Raw genomic sequence first — 23,182 nt, forward strand, 5'->3', positions numbered from 1 at the left:
ATTCGAAATAGAAAATTGTTCACGTCGTTAATTTTTTGATGCATATAAAATTTATTCCATGACATGAAACAACCATTGTTCTACGAATTGTATGAAAGTTTTCGAAATGCTAAATTTTAACAAAATATCCTTTACCTTCGAAGAAAAGTACAAGAATACAGCAATTTAATCTTTAAAAAATCCATCCAAACCTTTATCCATTTGAGGGCATTGCTACAGGATCAAAGCAAATGATCAAGTCACCTATACAAGACTATAAAACCGATACAGATGTTTGAGTAGAAAATTTTGAAATATTGACGTTATTAATAAATGCACAACGTACTGTTATTCAACGTAAGTTCTGTTATTCTTTCTCTTGGATACTAAAAAACAAAACATAAGCTAGTTAGAAACATTAAACACTGGGGCACAGTAATACAAAATGATGCAGAGTTAACAAAGTACATTTAAGATGAAACTTGCTAGAAAACTGTGAAATGGGAGACTGCTTCATGATACACACGCCCACCAGTCATAAAAGTCATAACACAAAATTTGGACACAGTTTAAGATAAGAGGAGCACTGATCTAACTGTAAGGTTTTGGTCCCTCCTCTTGGGAATTTCACATATATGGTCGATAAAAAAGTGCTTTTTGCAGAAAAAACTCTAGGCAATTGGGTACGTTCCAAAAAAGGCCCATAATGACAGTATTTTTTCAATATTATTACGTCGCGCTTTAATATCGCTATTTGTATAGAACACTCGCTTGCCAATTAGGTGATCTGGGTGCAAATCCCAGATATTGCTGATTGAAACGAATTCCGCACCCGGCTCCCTCCGACCATGGTGCTGACGCGAAATATCCTCTAAGGTAGATGAATCATAAGTTAGAGTCCCCTTGCCATTAAGCTAACCGTGGAAGGTTTTCGTGATTTTCCTCTCCATGTAACGCAAATGTGGGTTAGTTTTATCAAAAAGGCCTCCACGAAGACAAATTTTCCCCAATACTTAATTAAAGAGTTCCCTTGTCTATTCATTTGACTATAGAAAGTGTGTTCAGATCAGACACCTAAATTTAGTATGGGTATTTGAATTCTAGTCCATGCAAAGGTTATAAAAGACTTTAACCAAAACAACAATTGCATTGGTGATATTTAGTCCATAGGAACAAATTTGTGTAATAACGAAAAAAATTTAAGAAAATTAATTATTGTCAGTTTCCTGGCAAATGGTTCATGATTCTTTATCATTATCCTTAAACATTGGGGAGTGCTTGAGTAAACTCACTGCTTAGAACCAGTACTTAAGGATTAAAGAAAATAATCTTTTGCTTGCGGAAAAGAATACTCATAAATTGAAATACAATATAGTCTATAAGTATATTTTGTATATCGCCTCTCAATATTTCACACAGAACAAACCAGAATTGAATGCAGCTCAACGACCCAAGTGTTGAACTTCTATTTCTTTCTCACAATAGAACCGTTTGCAATCTAGATAGGTGCAATGCTTTTTCCATGCCTTGCCAACATGAAAGGCTAACAAACTCTTTACAGTATTTCTAGACGTAACGAAATAACAACTAAGGGCTGCTTAATTGATTCATTTTTCCAGACGTTAAAAACTTCTCGACTTATCATCAGGCTTTCTATGTATATTTAAAATAATTACAGATATTGGCACGTTTAAAATCATTGTAAATGAAATTTGATAAATTCGAAATCGAATGTAAAAGACATAAAATTTACTACCAATTGTAGAAAAATCCCCCGTTGAAATTAATGAAGTTGGTCTGTAGACAATGCAATTTACTTATTAATATTTTGTAGGGAGACAAATCAGAAACTGATTTCGTTCCATACTAATATTTTAATCCAATTTTTTTTTGTCGTATACCTGTTTAAGCAGTGAGGGTGCGATTGTTCCTGTTTTTCAGTGGCGCCATCTATGGCTTGGAATTCAACTTCTGCCACGCCATTCACACAACTACAACCCGTTTTTAGGACGGGTCCCATTCACACACCAAGTAGAAAGGACATAGAACACACAGAGAAAGAAAGAAACATCAATGCCTTGCCCCGAGATTCGAACCCAGGACCTTTCTGTTGCAAGGACAGTTCCCTGCCCCCTACACAGGCTGGTCGGCTTTAATCCTATTAAGACTAAAGAAAATACCTATAAAAATAACTTTAAAATTGAAATGGTCGGAAGATATGCCATTTTTGAGCATCCCAACGACGTTTCTTTATATGGACGACAGCACGTAAGTTACTGTCCGTCTGAAGATGAGCGTCGTGTTGGGCACTCCAGACATCTCGACCTTTTTTCCGTACAAACTACAAAGTGAAAAAAAAAATGCTAATTTCACTAAAATTGATTATACTTTTAAACAGTCGAATTAAATAAAAAATAATTCTAACTTCAAACAAAAATTTGAGGGAAATTTCTCATTTACTACTTTTTCAGATAGAAAATTAACAAGTCATCATTCCGTACTTTTATTTAAGTGTTCTTTTATAGTAGTTGTTAAGACTAACGTTTCAATTTTTTTTCTTCTAACATCTATTTGCGATTTTTTTACAGAAATTTGCAACCAATAGAAAGAAAAATGTGTGTTTATTCACCATTCTCTAACATCGAAATTTCATTCATCATTAGTTTCCATATCAACAGCATACTTCACATCTTCTGATAAAACTCAAAAAAGAAAAGAAAAAATACTCAAACTAGGTTTTTATTTTGTTTTTCGCTGCTACATGATCTTACGTGTCTCTATACATTTTCTCACATCAGGCGCAAAGTTTCCCCAGCCTTTTTCAAGAAGGACAGTTTTCAAACCCAATTTTCGCCACGAAGCACCGAAAATAATCAATCCGCTGGCGCGTTGAATGTAATTAGCTAACCTGAAGGCTAACCTTTCTTTCATAGTTTCTTTTTTCTGGCGAATAATCACGTTAGCCGGCGATGCAAAATCAAAAGCATAAAGAAGAACATGTCAAAACGAATTTTCGCCATTTTCACTCCGCTCGCCGACTGCGCTTTTGCCTTAACTTCCATTTTTTGTTATTAGTTTACATAATCAATATCTGGGTCATATTTAATACCAAGCGGAGTCGAAGCAGGGTGAAACTGGCAAGGTTTTTATTATAATTTTTTTTTTGTTCCATTACTGTTTTCGGAGTTTTTCACTTTTTCTTTCAAAAGTGACTTTAATATAATCAAGTGTAATAAAATAAAAACAGGTTTCTTTTAAAGAAAAGTGTTTTGTGCGAAAACTTCGTCACTTTAGAATATTTTTCTTGAGTCTTTTAACATTTTTCAGAATATTTTTTTTATTCTGAGTGGTGGAATAAAGTTGTGACGTGGTTGCCATACACAAGTGGTTAATTATAAAAATTTAATTTTCGTGTTATGTTTTTCATTGTTTGCTAATGTGTTTTTTTTTCTATTTTTTTTCCTTCAAAAATTTTTTGATGGGCTTCGTTTACAGAATTCTTAGGTTTTATACATTTTTATTTGTTGCGAGCTTGAAAGAAGTATTTAATCATTAGTTTTTTAGATCATATTTATTATTGTTTGGTTTAAATGTAATAACTTATTTCCTGGATATTTTATTTATTTTTGGAAATAATTACTTATTTCTTGAGATTTTTTTTATGGGAAAGAAATTTATTAATGTTTCCTATCGTTGCAAATAAACACGTCCAAATGAATAGTTTATAGAAAACGGATATTTTGCGCACATTTTAAGTTGCAAAACAATATTTATATAAAGAAAAATTTAAATTAATTCCTAGTTATTAAAATATCTTAACTATCCTTAATATAAATGAGTAATTTAGTTAGACCAGTGATTCTCAACCACTGTGCCGCGGCACTTTTGTGTACCACCAAATGATACAATGAAAATTATAATGCTTTTTATTATTACGAGTAAAGTTTAAATTAAAGTGTATGTGTATATATATATATATATATACACTTTTTATAATTCTTCCGGGCTTTAACCGCGTGAACATCTTTGTCAACGAATGTCTTGTCTCTGACAATCTTAAAATAAGTAAAAATTAGAAGGAAGCGTTTAAATTGTCTTTCGCAATTTTAAAAAATTTTGAAATAAGTAGATAATTTAATGACTAGAAAAATTATTAATTAACACAAGCAATAAAGCTAAATATTAACTTTCAAGCGGAAATAAAAGCTAATCATTAAAGTAAGCTATACAATTGAAAGTTATCGAAGCAAATTAACAAATGATAACTAGCAAAAAAATAAGCTAACAATGAATAATTAGCAAAAAAAACTAGTTAACAAGAAATCACAAAAAAATAACAATGTAAATAAACTAACAGTTACTTCATATAGAAAACAAGCTAACAATTAATAACTAGCAAGGAAAATAAATAACTGTTACTAACTAATAAAAAATTAGCCGAAAGAATTAATTAATCTCTTAATAAACTTGCTTTTGTAGTACATATTATTTTATTTCACATTCCAAATCATTACCACAATCTATTTAACACAGTGTATTATAGGTAAGTAAACAACTTTTAAACAAATTTTTTTCTTTGTGTGCCTTCAAATTTCGAAATCGCTAAAAGTGTGCCGCCTCAAAAAAAAGGTTGAGAATCACTGAGTTCGACTCATTATCGTGGAAAGTTATTTTATACTATTGTTTACTATAAAAATAGGTTATTAGGCTATTTTCTATATTTTTTGAGTTGGTAAAAAAATTAGATTATAATATTGAAATGTACTGTAAAATACTTACTATACTATAATTTATACTGTAATTAAACCTATCCTCCAAAACTTAGCTATTTTAATTCTGCATGTCTTTAAGATCGATGAAAAAAATCATAATTAAAATCCTGCGTTATGTGTCAAAATTTGTGTTAGTTCTTTAGTTAAATACGTTCTAGGTTTAGCTAAGGTTATTTACAAGATTATAACATTTTATATTTAACTAGCCGCAGTTATACTTCCTCTCAAATAATTAAACTTGTTCTCCAAAACTACCCTCTGTACGTTACTCAACAAATTACAATTCTACAGCCACGGCCAAGTCAGAAATGCGGCAATGTACAAATTCTAACAGAACTTCCACTTTTACATAAAAGCATTTAGAATCACTATGCATTTCTCTAAGTCTCTATTTCCTCGGAAATGGAACAGATTCTGTAATATGTGTTGAATAACTGGGACTTTAATTATAGCTAGCACATTAACTAGAAGTATCTCAACAACTTATAAAGTATTTAAGGAGTATCTCTCTTAGTGTTTCGGAACTAGTAATTTAGTCGTTTCAAAATGCCAACAAGTACGCGAAGCTGACCCGTGTCGTAATGAGACGTCTAGAAACTATTCTAGTTTACTATTAAAATTATTCTTAATTTACAAATGTGTCTAGTAAAATGTTAAACATTCTGTTATAATTCTAATGCGCACTTTTGAAATGAAATAAAAACAGTTCGAAGTTTAAATTTCTTAAAAGTTATTTAAAGAAAAAAAAACTGCAGAAAAAGATATGGTCAAAAATTCCAGAATACAGTAAAATTTCCCATGTTTCTGGCTCCAGGGGAACACCAAAATGCACGGTAATTTTTACATGAGTGCTTTGGTTATAATGTGGTAAAATTAACAATAAAATATTGTTTTATAATGTGTGTTTAGACTTGGTATATGATACTTTTAGGCGTGGAATAAAATCCATTTGTTCGATTAAATTTACTTTTTAATTTTGTATTTTTACTAAGTGTGTGGAATACGAACCAGATTTTTGAAAACTAGAATTTCCACTAAACCGTTATTATATGAGCGGAAAAATTACCACAGGAATGATTTAAATACCGTATGTTTCGGTATCATTACCAGAATTGAGGTTTTTTTTCTTTATTAAAAATATCTTTGCCATATAGTACGGTAATTTTAACATAATACTTTTCTCCGTACAGTAAACAAGTAAATATTTTTTAGAGTTTACTTATGTTTTAAATAATTCATAAATAAAATAATTATGGTATTCAAATCGTATTTCTCCATTGACGCTGGTGACGTCTTTGTGAAAGACTGGGGTCTCATCACTGTTGATAGTTTGAAACACGCACAGCTTTAGATCAATGGATACCTGCTTACCTGTAAAAAAAAAAAAAAGACTGCCTTTTGTGCAATTTTGATCACATTTTCGAATATCATACAGTAAAGTCATGAATTTGTGAAGTTTCAACTTCCTTGTAGTAGGAATAAAATTTTTATTTTCTGTGACTTTTTATTCAAAAACGTTTGATCCTTATTATTTTAGCTTACTTCAAAACTTCAGACCTAAGGATTAAGTTGGGAGAAAACGTAAGAGATTTTTGAAACTTCAACACTAATTAATTTCAACTTACAACATATGCATTTTTACAAGTGTTCAAGAATGTTTGATTTGTATACTGTAAAATATTCCAGATCAAATCACAACGAAAAGTACCAGCACCCAAAGTGTAAGTACTTTTTTACCGCAAAAACCATTTTATTGTAAAGTTTTACCGAACAAAAAATCTTATTTACTGCAATTTTTAGAGTAGTACTTACTATAAAATATCTGAATCACAGTAAGGCAATAAATATTACTGTTAAAATTATGGTACAAAATTTTATGGCAGAAACGGATTTTACGGTAAAATGAATTTTAAGGATGAAGCACCCAAAGTCCAAGAACTTTTTAAAGTAAATGTATCCAGAATTTTTAACAGTGTAAACTATTCTTTTATATCTTCACATGCAAAAAAATTGTAAAATTATCTAATGATATATTTAGCTGTATTCAGTCGCCATAATTTGAATAATTCAAAAACATGTATGAAAAGATTGGGATCTGCAGAGGTGGAAAAAGTGGCAATCGGATGATCATCAACACGGAATATCCTTTGCTCTAACTTGCATTATACAAAGCACATCAAACAGTGTCCTTCATATAGGTCTAGCGATATATTCTTTCTCAAAGCATTAAACATTTTATTAGAGCATTACACATTTCATGGAGCATTATTAGACATTTACTAAAATCTAATAATGCTCCAAAAATCATTTCATAACATCAGCAACATATTAAATTTAAAACATTATCAGGAACAATATTTAACAAATGAAAATCGTATATGAGTTCAAAGATTTGGACTATATATCATATTTTTTTTTTATTTAAAATAAGTTGTACCAAACAAAAAAAAAGAGAAAAAGGGCTCTATCTTCTTAGCTTACTTCAAATTGTACATATAGAAGCATCAAGTTCGAAAAAAACTTAGACAATTTTGAAACTTCAACTTTCAACTTACATAGAACGTAATTTTACAAATGTTTTAAGCATTTGTACTTTGTATACCATTTTTTCACACCTTCTCTTAAAAATTTTTTTTTAACATTTCCTAATGATTCGCATAGTTGTATCCAGTAGCCATAATTTGAATAATTCAGAAACATGTATGAAAAGATAAGGATCTAAAAAGGGGTAAACGCGCAAAAAAGTGGCGCTCTAATGATCACCAATACGGAATATTCTTTGCTCTAACTTACATTATACATCAAGCAATGCCACTCATACATGCATAGCGATGCGTGCTCCAAGAAGCATTACGCTTTTCAAGAAACTAATGATGCATCAAATCGAATCGCTGACAGCAGAAGATTTTTAGTATAGCTGGCGTAAAATGAGTTTTCTATGGTAAATAGTTCTAAGATCTCTTCCAAATAAAAAAAAAATGCCATAGTTGTTTTTTCATTTTGCCTTGAAACCGAAGCATAAAAATAAGCTACTTTCAAAAGCAGATATGTGATAATGGGATTTTTTTTGTTACACTTATAAGGAAATGCTTTTTTAAAATAAATTTTTGAAGGGATTTTGAAGTTTATGATTGTGTCATGATGGGTTGGGCATCGAATTTTGGGAGTAATTAAAAAAATTAGTCGTTGGCGGTGAAAAACTTTTGATCATCAGATGTCAAACTTGGCTTAACGTCTAATTAACTTTATTTATTTATGACCGTCATGTTGATACTTAATATTCTATGACATACTTTTTTGCTTAAGTATAACTTGATTTTGAATTCATATTTTGTTAAAGAAATTCGATTGATATAATTTGTGCTTCGAAGTTATGTGAAGATATATTACGAGAATCTGCTGCTATGCCTTAAAAAATCTATAACACGAAAAGTTAATTTACATTACATACTGCATATGATGCTGTTCATCACACTTTCTATCCCTCTTATATTTTACCAATTACTCAATTAAACATTTTATTTTTCCTTAACTTCATTTCTCTATGCAAGCTGTAAGCTAATTCTTTAATTTTGATATTTTCCGGTTTTATGCTTTGAATGCTTCCGGAATTTCCGAGATGTCAACAAACGGAAATGTCTGTAAAAAACTTTTCCAGTATATTCTACATGAAACTTTAAGTTTGTCTATAAATAGAAGAAGGGTTTGCCTTTAGAAGAGAAATAGGATTATGAAAATAGAATACAACTATATGCAACGGTGTAACTTCAATAGCTGATGAAACTGTAACACACACACACACANATTGGAAAATATATATATATATATATATATATATATATATGAAGTTACTTGTGATGATGATTTAAAAAAAATATTGCTTATGATTTTCTGATATTGAATATTTGAAGATGATTTAATCATTTGACATGACTCTATTGATAGAGGGTCTATTCCTGATTTTCAAACACTACCATAGTCTGCAATTTTCTCCAGTATATTTTCGGAAGACTGCGAAAGCAAATAAGTACCCATTTCAATTGTAATATCTTTAGCAATTATTAAAAACCCAAATGAACATGATAGCTTTAGCTCAGATTACTAAAATTTACTAAGCTGCATTGAAATCAACACTAATAAGACGATTTTTTATGAATTCCTTTTATGAATAAGCACATTTTCTCCTTTTATTTGGCTTTTTAATACGAAACTTTTTTTTTTCATTTCAATTTGTACTAATTACCTATAAATTAATTAAGCATCATTGTTGTCAATAACAAAATAGCAATTTTTTTTGTTTATATATGAGAATAAGTACCTGTTATTCATAAATTTAATACATTTTTTTAATTTTAATCCGCGCCTATTACCAAAATAAATTAATTATAATTCTCAAAAATAATTAGTGAGAACGCTGACATTTTTGTAAACACTTTTGGAAACTCAAAGTCGGTACTTAGTTCAAATGCCGTAAAAAATAAGTAGTTATTAACTCCTGCAATACTTAAATAAATGTTGTATTAAATATTTCTGGTATTGCCGTTATAAGTACCGCGGTAATAAAAACCTATTATTCCAAAGTGCATATAGCATATTAGGTACATATAGCGTCCTCCAAAACTAATAAATACACTAATATCACCATCCTATATATTCATGGTATCTAATATACATTGTTATTTTTTGTTATGAGCCAACCGGCCTGTGTAGGGATTTGGGAATCTCGGGCATTTTGTTTCCTTTTTTGTACTTTTTTTCCTTACTATGGGAGAAACATTGGCCCACCTAATATGGTGCTTCTAAAAGAGTGGCCAACAAATCTGCCCTTCAAAAGCTTGTGTGGCCTGCATGTTCTCCAGATGGGTATTGGAAAAAAATTATTTGTATATTCTGTTGTGGCTACATAAAATTACATTTAAAACAATCTGTGCTAGAAGTTCAACTCACTAAAAGAAAGATTAAAAGAAAATGTGATAATAAGAATTTACCATAATTTTTTCATGGATCAATGTAATTCTATTTCATTAGTTGTTGAGTTTCAATTATTTAGGTTCATAGAGACACGCTTTAAAATCGCAAATAAGAAACACTTGGTTTTATAAGCTTTTTAAAATACGAATTCGGTGACGTCATCACCATTAATCATAAAATTATTTCCTTAGAATTTACTTAGAGACAGATTCAAGTACACTCCATCTGTCACGATAGATGGCAGCACTAGATTATTTGACAAAGCCATATTTTATGTATCAGACATGAATAGTGGAAACCCTATTTTGTTATCAGTATAGCGAGCAATCCAGTCAAGCAAGCAATAACAGTCTAGTGGGTAACCTTAGTCTAGTAACCTTAGCCGAGAGATATAACGCACTGCAGAGTGGATAACAATTTAATTTATATCCTTCTGTATTGGACACTATATACCTTAAAACTGTTAAAACAAACTTGTAACATTTTTTTAAAGTTTAAAAAAATAATGAATAAAATATTTACTAAACATATCTGTTATGATGAGCAATTATAATTGACAAAAAGTATGTTTTAGAGCAATAGACCGAAGTGCCCGCCATGAACCAAAAAAATAAATAAATTGTTTTAAAGCAATGCGTAAAGTTGCGTGCAAATTAATGACTTAGATGCTTTTAGTTAAATTCCTATGTTAATTATAAATGCATTGGTTTATAATTTGATAAAATTAATAGCTGCAATACATAAATATAGGGAGAAATGTTGTTCTAGGAAGCAATCAATTCACAAATAAGTGGATTAGATTTAAAAAGCATCAGGAAGTGAATTACAATTTAATTTCTCAAGAAAATGAATTACAAGTAAATTAAGCGAAAAAATATATGAAACAAAGTACACTCGAGAAAGATATTTATTTTCTCTGGTAAGCTAAATGGCAACCTTTATTAGTTTTAAACAAAAGCTTACAACCATTCATATATTAATTTTAATAAATTTTGTTTGTTATGCATTCCTTTGATAATAATAATTATAAAATGCGTACGTATAAGCATAAACATACTGCGATTAACGAAGTTATTTTAAACTTTGTCTTTTCATAGCTTTTGAAAAATTTTAATTAGCAGCAGTTTGTTCTTTATAATATTAATAGCATTTTAATTTTTATAACTTTAACACGAAGTAAGCTTTATGATATGAACAAATTAAAAATGTTCTGAAGCCTAATTGATCTTCCAGAAAATTTTTAAAAAAATTTGTAACTTTTCAATAATTTTAATAAAGTATTGATTAGTTGAAAGCTTTAGTCTGCTTTTTAATTTATAGTGAAACAATAGACTATTTGAGAACTATTTTAGAGCTTCGAATCACAATTAATCCTTTCTTTGTTTGATAAAATAATCAATGCGTAATCTGTCTTTTTTATTTATTTTTTTTATTTTTTTAAACATAAACAATGTTTAAATAAATTAAAATCTATATTAAGCAGTGGTTTTTCTTCTCATTCAAGTAATTAACCATCGAGAGCTCTTAATTAGATTTTTTAAATTTTTATTAGTTTTGGGGCATTTGCTATCGCCTGCAATCATTCGAATTATCCTAAAAATACTGTTATGAATAACCTACGAAAGTTTTATTGAGATTTAGTTAGTAATTTTCTCAAAATATGATCCTTTTTGCGTCAGTTGGCACATTAGGCTTCTAGTCTCTTTTTTTCAAGCATTCCTGTCCTGAGCCAATACTGTTGCTTCCTCCCATCTATATAGTTTTGCTTTTGCACAGATCTTGTTGCGTGTATCTGTGCCAAGGAAGTTTCAGCCTTCTTCTTTTACATTTTCCATCGGGTGCCCAAGTAAGTGCGATGTCAGCAANCCCAAATAACAAAGTTTATAAGTGTTGCCACCGCAAGAAACTAATATTAAAATTATTATGTGTTGCCATCCTCAAAAAAGTAATAAATGAAAATAATATTTAAAAAACAAAACTATATTAAAAACAGAAACCGAAACTAAAAATATATTAGGCTTAAGAAAAAAAGAAATAAGCTCCCCATGACGCTGCAGACGAAGTTTCGATTTTCAGGCGGGCAGAAATAAACACACGGGCAGAAATAAACAACTTCCGGTTAATAGGCGGGCAGAAATAAGTAATTTCCGGTTCGGCAGAAATAAGCAACTTCCGGTTGGGGCAGAAATAAGCTCCGGTTGACTTTGAGTGATGACGTCACTTCCGTAGCACGTACATCGGCTACTACTACTTAGATATCCAAATTATAAGAAATAATGGATAACCTGAAATTATTTATTAAATTATTTTTAATTTCCAAAATATGAAATGATTCCCAGAAGTTAAATCCTGTAAATTAAGAGCAGTGTTTAGTGGAAGAAAACTCAAACACTTGATTAGAATTCCTACAATTTTGGATGAGGGAAGTAGTTCTTTTAATATCCTGATTTTTGACATGCCTTTCATGTTTTAGTCAACGTTTAGGTTATCTAATATATGCAAGGCAACATTGAAAAAAAATTTTTATGAACACTTCAGCTGCTAATACTAGAAATAAGGTCTTTAATTTTAGTAAATTTTACTTTGAGAGAAAACAACATCATACTAAAGTTTATTCAAACTCTGAGCTATTCAAGTGATGATTCTTGTATAATAAAGTAAAACAATAAAATGTTAAGTTTCAAATCAGTGAGTTTGTTGGATTTTGTGATTATTTTTTTTAATAGATGGAATCAATAATATTAAGTTTTTCATTTTCAATACCCATAACTTTAGTATAAAGAAGCCCTTGACTCATATCTGTTTCTCAGTTTCTTATTGTTTCGTTCTTGTTTCTCTTCCTTTATTGTTAAACCCTTTTTCCTTATACTGCAACGTGGTTGTTTGGTAAACTTTCTTTTAACATTTTGTGTTTAGACATAATTTTTTTACGTTGCCTTGCTTTTTTCACACGTGGCACAAAGTATCTTCAATTGGATATTGTTGCATTCGGCAAAATTAAAGGTTAAATTTAATGGAGCACAATCGTATGTACGAAGTCAAGGTTTTATCATATTTGTGAAAAGGAATTTGAGATTTGTAGGCCATTATTTTTCGTCACTTTCATGCGAATATAAAACTGCACTGTCTGTCACAATGATTTATAAACTTAGATGGGATTTATACTAAATTTATGGAATCTCCAGTCACAACTGTAAATTATGATCCTTTATTCATAAATGGTTACCCCTTTGAAAAGGTTAATGAATTCAAAAACCTTGGAGCAATGATCAATGACCAAAACAGCATAAAAACAGCAGAATTAAAATGGTAAACAAGTGTTTCTTTGGACTAAAAAAAATTAAGATCAAGCCTAATCAGTCGAAAAACTAAAATTAAAATTTATAAGACTCTTATTCTACCAGTATTGCTCTAAGCAAGTTAAACATGGACACTAAATGCAGACACTCAGCGTACTCTTGGTGTTTTTGAAAGGAAAATCCTTAGAAATATTTTTGGCCCAGTACAGGAAAGAGGCTGTTGGCGAATCAGATGCAACTTTGAATTATATAGACTCTATGGACAGCGACAGATAGTGCAGGTCATCCGAATCAATAGATTAAGATGGCTTGGCCTTATCTGGAGAGGTCCAGAATATAAAGCAGTCCGAATCGCCACCTTTTAAAATCCTTTGGGATTTCGGGCTAGAGGAAGATCTCCAACTAGATGGCTAGGTGACACTGCTAAAGATCTAAAAGTATTAAAGATAAACAACTGGAGAAAAGTCGCCATGGACAGGAGACGTTGGAGGCTACGTGTGGTTGAGGCAGCCAAGGCCTATAGGGGCTGTCGTGTTGAAGAAGAAGAAGATGGGTTAGATTAAACAGCTCTCATTATCTTATTGTTTTTTTAATAAATACCAATATTTCGCGACTTGTACTACAAACACATAATCATACAATGTTAGTGTAAATCTTCTCTATATACCTATCTTCGCCCAATTCACTCTAAATCAATTCACACTTTGAAGAAATTTTCTATTTTTTACAGATAAAAATTTTCCAGATTTTACATACTTAAATGATGTCGAAGTTCTCATTGATATTTTAAAGACAGACTGATATTGACTTAAAAGTTAACTTACTCCAAACTAATCAAGCACACTAAAGCAAAAATTGCCCCACCAGCCTCTTGTATAAATTGCCCCATTGTCCCACCAGTTTATAAGCGTTTTCTGAGAAATATTTTAGTAATCCTTATCACCAAATAACTGTTTGTAAAATTTTTAAAATTCTATTTTCAAACAACATACATCAAAAAATTTTATTTAAAAAAGCTGTTAACAAACAGGTACGGAATCATTTTACCACTTTTATTTGCACTTATATCATAAATGCTTGAATATGAATGAAAATAAATTATTATTTTGTCAGATATATGAAGGTAACATCAATTCTTTGGTGTAAATTCGCCACCGATAAATAATTCATTTTATGAAAACGAATCTTTTAAACTTTTGATAAAACTATTATCTCCTACATGCGTAGTTTTCTTTGTGTTGCAACATTCGAGTATTTGTTGATTCATTTTCTGTTTTCCCAGTTTCGTGAAAATATTTGCACATTTTTCACAAACAAAGATAGTTTTACTATATAAATACGGGTGTTTTTGTTAAAGGGAGGCTATCTATATACATCGAGAATTTGGTGTTTAGAAATATGATATTACGTGTTGAAAATTTTCTATGTTTATTTAAAGACAATTTTTAATCAAGAGTTCCATCCAAATTTTTATTTTTATTTTAAAATATCTTTTATAAAGCTAAAATATTTACGCAAATGATGTAAACAGTCGAAAAAATTACTTCTAGTTGCATTTTGAATCGAACAATTAATGGAAAAGTGCGTCAGCAAATATATACGAATATTTTTGAGAAATTCTATGAAATTTGAACTTATGTATAATAAACAAATAAATAGTTTTGGTTGAAGATCTGTAATTATTCTTCTATTTACTAATGTTTTATTTTTATTAAGCAGACATCGTATTTGACCCCAGATAACTAAATTTAAATCACTGTTTATCTATAACTAACCATTCGACTAATAAACTACAATAGACTACATAAACTACAATAATATTAGAGAAAATTAAAAAATATTATAATATTTCAATTTAAAAAAAATACATTAAAAATTATCGTTTGTGTTCTCTGCAGATGTTAATACGTGAATGCGTGAATGCGTGATACGTGAATGCGTATGCAACTACTGTGATACGTGAATGCGTATGCAACTACGTCATTCTGTGTTTTTTAGATGGACAGAAAGTACAAATTCTGCATTTGTTTGTCGCACTAATAGTCGAAAATTCTATGGGTNATCCATTATTAAAATAATATTTCATTTGATTCTGATGATTCCTTCATGGTGTTGCATTTTCTACAAACAGCAGTTTATAATAAACAAATAAATAGTTTTGGTTGAAGAACTGTAATTATTCTTCTATTTACTTATGTTTTATTTTTATTAAGCAGACATCGTATTTGACCCCAAATAACTAAATTTAAATCACTGTTTATCTATAACTAACCATTCGACTAATAAACTACAATAGACTGTTTACTTTATTTATTTCAAACAAATTAGAGAAAATTAAGAAATATTATAATATTTCAATTAAAAAAATACATTAAAATTATCGTTTGTGTTATCTGCAGATGTTAAAAATGTGCTTTCTACAAATAGCCTTCTTGCAGTAATTGCATACGTGAATACGTATGAAACTACTGTGATACGTGAATGCGTATGCAACTACTGCGATACGTGAATGCGTATGCAACTACGTCATTGTGTGTTTTTTAGATGGACAGAAAGTACAAATTCTGCATTTGTTCGTCGCACTAATAGTCGAAAATTCTATGGGTTGACAAATATTTAACAAATTTTCAATGTTTATTTAGCTAGAACTAAACATTCGACTGTTAGACAACAATAACAACAAACCTCAAAATGTAACAGGTGTACAGCTGTACTTATCACCTTCGGATAAATTATTTAACTTGCTATGAAGTTGCTGTGAGTGAGATAAAACATCTCGAATTCGAAAAACAGTCTGTTACATCGGTTCCCAATTTTTTTCCGACAATGGAACCCTAATTGATCGAGCTTTTTTGTGGAACCCCGGCATTATTAAAAATAGTTCATTAGCAGCTGTGAATATACTAACTAGAAAGAAAAAAAAAGAAAAATTTGCTAGTTATTTCGAAACTATTTAATGTGTGGAATGAAATATTCAATTTCATGAATTTTTTCTTGGTGTACGCATAAGCTGAAAATGAATAAAATATACTGAATTAGGTTTTTTTTAAAAAGAACTGTTATAAATGATGAGAATAGTTATCAAAAAAAATTGAAAAGCTTAGTGAGAAATATTTACGAAATTTTTATAAATGCATATTCTTTTCATAATTTACTCATTATATTGTTATTGAAAGAAGTATTACGTATTTTAAATTTTGCTAGTTTAAATTTTACAAATTTTGCTACTTTTCTTATTCGCATTTTACATTAAGAAGTTCATATAAATAAACAAAGCATTTAATAAATTATGGATAATTGATTGGCTATAAATTTTATTACTGCTGGTTAAAAATATCCTAATTCTTGGAACCTTTGTCATCCTTCCACGGAAACCTAGGGCTCCGCGGAACACCTTTTGGGGACCACTGGTCTATTTTTAGTTATCTAGTGTAAACAAAATTTCTTTAACAATAGTTTTTAAGATTAAGATAATAACTGATAGGTTTACTGATGGGTGCAATTCCCATATTTGGATAACCTACCTTATTTTAAATTTTAAAAAATGTCGCATATCCAGTCAAAAATAATATTTTAAAGACATATAAGCAATTTTCGTTTTTGATACACTTCGGAAGTTGGTGAATGAGATATATCATGCGTGTGTATGCCTGTGACCTATGCTATTGCTTTAAAACTGCGCATGCTCAGTTACCTCAGAACATACGTGATGATAAGGCATATTAAGCGGTATTCTTAAATCACTTTAACTTAATACGAATTTGATTTAACTATATAGCGATGGCTGGTTTCCCCATATTATCATGTAAATTAATATTTGATAAACAAAAATCAACGTGATCGGAAATATGGTTTCGTTTAAACGTAATTAAGTTGTAGAAAACGTGCACGTCATTATGGTTCAAGGTAGTGTATTTTAGATTATGGTTCAACTTATAGCCGAATTTTCGGAGAGTGTAAAATAAATAACTAATGCCTACCATATTAATTTTTCGGAGCTATGGTTTTTCTAAAAGCATTGAAAAATTCTATTTGTCGAAAGATATAGTAAGTTTCAGAAGACCGTGATCGAAAGCTATCAAAATGCATTGAATTCCGTTTATTCAATAAAGGATAAAGAAGCAGTAAATATTTATACACGAGTTTTTAAAGTGACTTACGCCCTCTTTCAGAAGTTTACTCAAAAACTCATATTACCAACATAAAAACCTACCATATTCTATAACATACGGAAAAATTCATACCATTAAAACTCGCTTTGACCCCATCATATAAAAAATTACTTTTTCCCTGTGTCCATTGTGCGTCAGTAATTTCCCCCCATTCAAGAGCAAAAAGCCAATCTCTTCAAGCAAAGAACTAATATTGACATATCACTATAACTTTAGATTCCTAATAAGAGATGATCGTTTTTTTCTTTTTCTTTCTTTTCTTTACTTTTTTAAGACAGTTCTGTGGTCTTGTTGAACTCCACTCTTGAAAAGTACTTTAGAATTGAAAAGATTTCCTGAGTAATAGAGATTGAAAAAGAATTTTCCTTCAGAAACAAAAGCTAAGAGGAACTAAAAAGAGTTCAAAATACGTTATCGGTTTCTATGGTAACAGAAGATCCTCATCACAATTCTATCCTGGATGTTAAAGGGGGTAAAAAGAACCCTTCTAGACATCCCTAAATCGAGCTCATTGGCCATCATTGAAAAATCCTTCCACGTAAAAGACCCAAATGCAAATCGAAAGCCAAAAGTCCTTCAGATTTGTTATTTCCCCCCTTTTTTTTAAGCTTAACCATCGATTTTTATTTCAATGATAGATTTTTTTGGTGCCCGCCTTTATTCATTCCTATGTCTCTTTCAGAAATCTTTTGACCTAGTATTGTCTCTCCATAATAATGAGGATGAGATTGGGACAAAAAAAAAATGACGAAGTTAAAAGGCATTAGCTTTTTTTCCTATTTTCGCACAAAACTTTTCTTTAAATATGTATATGATAAGCATGAATGGAATAAAAGTATTCATAAATTTAGCAAACGTTAACTGGTTGAAAAATTTCCTTTATTTCTAACAATCAATAGGAAAAAAACTAGAATATAAATAGGAAATATTTTATTTTGCGCTTTACTTGCTGTTTAGTTAATTTTTTGACTATTTTTAGGTAAAAAGGCAGTTTTTTTTCAATTTCCAAAAAAGCACCTTCTATTAGTTATATCTATGTAAGTAGTAGGCTTTAAAAACAATGAATAGAGATGTCCAAGCCAGAGGCTGAAATATATCACTGAGTGGAATAAATCAATCAATCGCCATTTACATCATTCCATTGGACGATTCATATTCACATCCCAATAGAAACCTATTTTTATTGGTTGTATCTCCAACTTATTGATCATTTATGGATTCCAAGTGTCAGCTTAGACATCTCTAGTGATATTAAAGACTCACATATACTGAAAAATTAGCTTTATTATTTACAATCAGTTGAAAAAGTTAAATGAAGGTGAAGTAAAATTTTCATTTATTTTCTGCAAAGTTTGCTAAGCACCAATTGGCTCTCTGTGTCCCTTTTTTTTGAGGAAAGTGGGTGCTTTTTTTCATCAGTTTCGAATAAAACAGCCCCTGAAAGTTTTATCTAAGAAAATAAAAAACGTAGGGAAAAAAAAAGATTTTTTGATGATTATTACGCAAAAAGCTCCTTCATTATTACGAATCAAGTGAAAATAGCCGAATGCGTGGAGGAAATATTTTATTTTGCAGATAGTGTTTCCAAGTAACAGATTGTTTGATGTTCGTTAAATCTATTTCTGAGTAAAAAGGCGCGTTATTTTAATTTTGAAAAAAAAAACACCTTTTAAATTTTCATATATGTAATAAGGGTAAGTGTAAGGAAATTGTTAGTTATTTGACCTACTGAAAAATTTCATTCATTATTTATAACCAATTACTGAGTATCCGGATATTTCAGATTTGTCTTTTCAGTTTTTAGGTAAATGCAACTGACTTGTTTTATTTTTGTGTATAACTACAGAAACTTTGTTTTACATATGATCATGTTAAAATTTATCCATCTCGCCTACTTTCTGGGGACAAAACGGATGTTACTGTTTTAATATTTCTTTAACAAAATTTATAACTTGCATTAGAAATTCAACAGATATAAACGTTCATTTAAATTTTTTTATATTTTAAGAGAGTTGGTTTATTTAAAAGCCAATCAATGCTTTTATTAACTATAAAAAATTTGTGTTCATTTTATAAACTGATTCTGATTTTATGTATTTTGCCTCTCGCTATATGTTATGGATTCGTCAAGGATTTGTAATACATTCTTTTATTTCTTCGTTCTGCACTGTAAAAAAATTTAGTGAATCTCAACAGCATAATGGGGGAAACTACTTTAAACCAAAATGGTGTACTAAAATACTAAAGATATAGGTGTTTCAGTATATCAAAAATGTTTTTTACACTAGTTGGTTCAAAGTAGACGCCACGATTGTTGTTAATGCATAACATTAAGATTAAGATACGACACCCATAAGATTCAGTTATTTTTACGATAGTACAATAACTGAATCGTAATGAATATCGTAATGAATTGTACGATAAAGTAAGAGTAATTAATATTTGAAGCATATATACAATATTTCTTAAAATAAAATTATTTTTTTAAATCAAATATAAGCTCAACAGATAGAAAATATAATTATAAATTAAAACTAGGTTGAACATAGATATTAAATATTATAAAACTATTCAGTGCAGGTAAAATATTTATTTAAATCTTGTTTATGGGAAAATAATTATATTAACTTTACTACTAAAAACATACCCGTTTTTTTTATAGCAGTTTAGTTCCGTTTCTGTGGGATGTGCAGCATTGTGCGATGCGGAAACAAACTTTCACCTTTTCGAGCTCGATTTGCAAACAATCTAGTCAATCTACCTTTCCCGTCTGTCGTTTTCTAATCGTTCACTAAAATTGGCGAGTATAATCAAAGCAAAGTGTAAGGATTTTTAATTATTGGTGTTTAAATTTAATTACCCGTTTTAAAGTGTGTAAAAAGTTCAATACGGTATTAGCTTGAAATAAAGTATTGATTCACACAATTTTTGGGGTTTTTCAGCACAGTTTTAACAGTACAGTTAATAGCATTTAATAACGGAATATACTTCAATAAACTAAATTTAATATCCTATTTTAAGCAAAACTACACTTGTTTTTTATAATATTTTCTAACATTTGATTTTTCTAATTGCAATAAAAAATAAAACAATGAAATTTTAAAAAAATATTCAGTTGATAATTTTGTTTAAAATAATTTTTACGAAATTTATCCCGATTTGCGGTTATTTTTATTAAAGTAATTTTTTAAACTAAAATATTAAACAAAAATAAAATTTTTTTAGTAAAAGTCTGATTTTATGTTTTAAGCTTTAATAAAATTACATCTCTTTTTTTTAAATATTCTAATTTATTTTTAAACTAAAAAAAGAAATTCACATTCAAAGATAATTCATTTTACTTTTGCTTCAAAACAATTTTTCGTTGAAAGATAATTTGTTATTTTCTTACATGGCGCAAATATATAAAACATTAATATTTTTTTCAGAAAGGAAATTTATTGTTTGTATGTTATTCAAAGGAAATCATTAAAAATAAGAATAAGAATTATTTTTACAGTACATCTCCGGCTAATTTTTTTTTTCAAACCACGCTATTTTCATAAAAGAAGTAAAGAATTTCACCAATTTCAAAAATTCCATCGGTCCCTTTTTCTACCAATTAAAGAACTCTATTTCAGCAATTCATAATTACAAGCTCAAAAAAACTCTTCAGCTATTTTCATTTCACCTTTAAATGGATTATACTCTTCACACACTAAAATTATCCGCAAAAATAGAAAAAAAGTTACTACTTAATGAAAAAAATTTTACCAGATGGAAACATATGATTATCTGCACATTGTATCAAATTCAAAATACCAAACCCAGCTCTTGTATCTCTTCTACTCCGGTAACTGGTAGTAAAAAAGAAGGCAGAGAAATTAAAACAGTAGAAAAGAAACAAAAAAAACCAGCTAAGATTAGAAGTGAAATTGGAAGATCGTGTCTCTCCTGAGATTGATTTAAACCCGAGCGTTGGGCTAAAAACCCTTTTTTTCTTCTGTGTCAACGGGTTTCTAGTGGGGAGCGCTGATGCGTGGTTAACGCATTGGTAGTACAAAACGGTAAAAATCATCTATCAGGGGTTAGACAAGAGGGAAGATTTAAAAAGACCTTTTTACAGCTGTTCTACTTCAGCTTGGGAGTTTTATTTTTATAAATGGCGCTTTAGAAAGGCAATTTTATCTCCCGTTCGAAATTGGAAACCCTTTGAGGGGTTTTCTGGCTTATTTCTTTGTTGGGGAATATTTGTGATTGTTTTGTATTTTTCCCTAACATAGGATTTAAAAAAAAGACCTGCATTTTGTACCACTGAAGAATCGTATAATTATTTAATTGGTTATTTTGCCTCATTTTAAAAGTACAAGTGAATTTTGTTTATTCTAAGTAAGATCATATATATATATATACTATATATATATATAATTTTATTTCATCCTTTTCAGATAAATGACCAGAGAGAGAAAGCCACTATTTCAACGTGATTCAGCTTATATGTTAGGGAAAATCTTGCAAAGAAAATCCGTAAAATGTCTCAATTTGGGGAAAGAGTGAAACCTTAGTGATTAGAATTGGTTTATTAAAACGGTCGTGCGATTCCCACAAAAGGGTAATGGGAAAAATGTAATGCATGCTTGATTTAATTAATGCATGCTTGAGCCAAAAATAGATTTAAAGACAGGATGTCAATTTAAAAGTGTGAGATAGTGTTTCGATTAGAATAATAAAATAAAAGAAAACAGAAAAAGAATAAAAAGAATAACAGAAATAGATCAATTGAAGCTTTTTATGTTATATATATACATATATGTAACATAAAAAGCTTCAATTAATCTTTTTATGTTAGTTTCTTTTATAAAACTTCATCCTAATTAATTATTCTAATCGAAATACTTTCTCACACTTTCAAAAGCCACATCCTGTTCTTAAATCTATTTTTGGTTCAAGTATGCATTTAATTAAAAGCAGGACATATTTCCCTTTGCTCTGTGTGGGAAACATTCGATCTATTTCATAAACCAATAGCAACTACTAAGATTTCCCTCTTTCCCTAAATTAAGACATTTTACGGATTTTACTTTGCCAGATTTTCCCTAATATATAACCAAGGAGCACAACTTTTCGTGTTCACTTTTTTACTCACTCTCATTACTGCTGTTGTCTAATAATTAATAAATACATTTTGTACCCTCCTTCCCGACCTAAAACCTGTTTCAATCCTTCCACTCGGCAACGACGTTATATATATATATTTAAATAAATCTTTAAAAAAATATTTTTTATTTCAAAATTTTCCATAGAAACGTTCAGGATCTTTAAATATTCTAATTTGGAGCATTTTTTTAGTGGCGTGCACTTGGGATTATTTCCTATTGGCCTCAGAATTGCTCCTAACTTATTGTTACACATTGGGCACATGTGGCTAAGCCTCGACGGTGCAGTATCAACGTCCATGTCATTGAACCACAAACCCGTTTATAGGGCTGGTTACATTTTATAACCGTCGTTGAACAGCCTACCCAATTTTATGGGTTTACGACTACCAATGTTCAACTCCGTAGCCTTGTCATTTTGAGCCCAATCCAGAAGACAAGGGAACTCCTGGATCGAGTATTGGGAGAAATTTGCCTTCGTGGAGGACTTTTTAATGGAACTAGCCAACATTTGTGTTACATGGAGAGGAAGACCACGAGAACCCCCAACGGTTAGCCTGACGGCAAGGGGACTCTAACCCATGATCCGTCTACCACTGAGGATATTTCACGATAGCACTGTGGTCGGCGCAAGCCGGATGCGGAATTCGTATCGACTAGGATTCGAACCCGGCCTCATTGGATATCGCGCTATTTCCTGAGCCATCGCGGCTCGTCTGGTTACATTCACACAATCACTCAGAAGAAGGGACGGGATAGCCTGGTTGGTAGGGCACTGGACCCATGTCCAAGAAGTCGTTGGTCCGATCCCCGCCGATCGACGACTACCCATGTAGTAAATGGTGACTAATGAA

The sequence above is a fragment of the Parasteatoda tepidariorum genome, chromosome 3, assembly GCF_043381705.1.
Source record: "Parasteatoda tepidariorum isolate YZ-2023 chromosome 3, CAS_Ptep_4.0, whole genome shotgun sequence".
Lineage (NCBI taxonomy): Eukaryota > Metazoa > Arthropoda > Arachnida > Araneae > Theridiidae > Parasteatoda > Parasteatoda tepidariorum.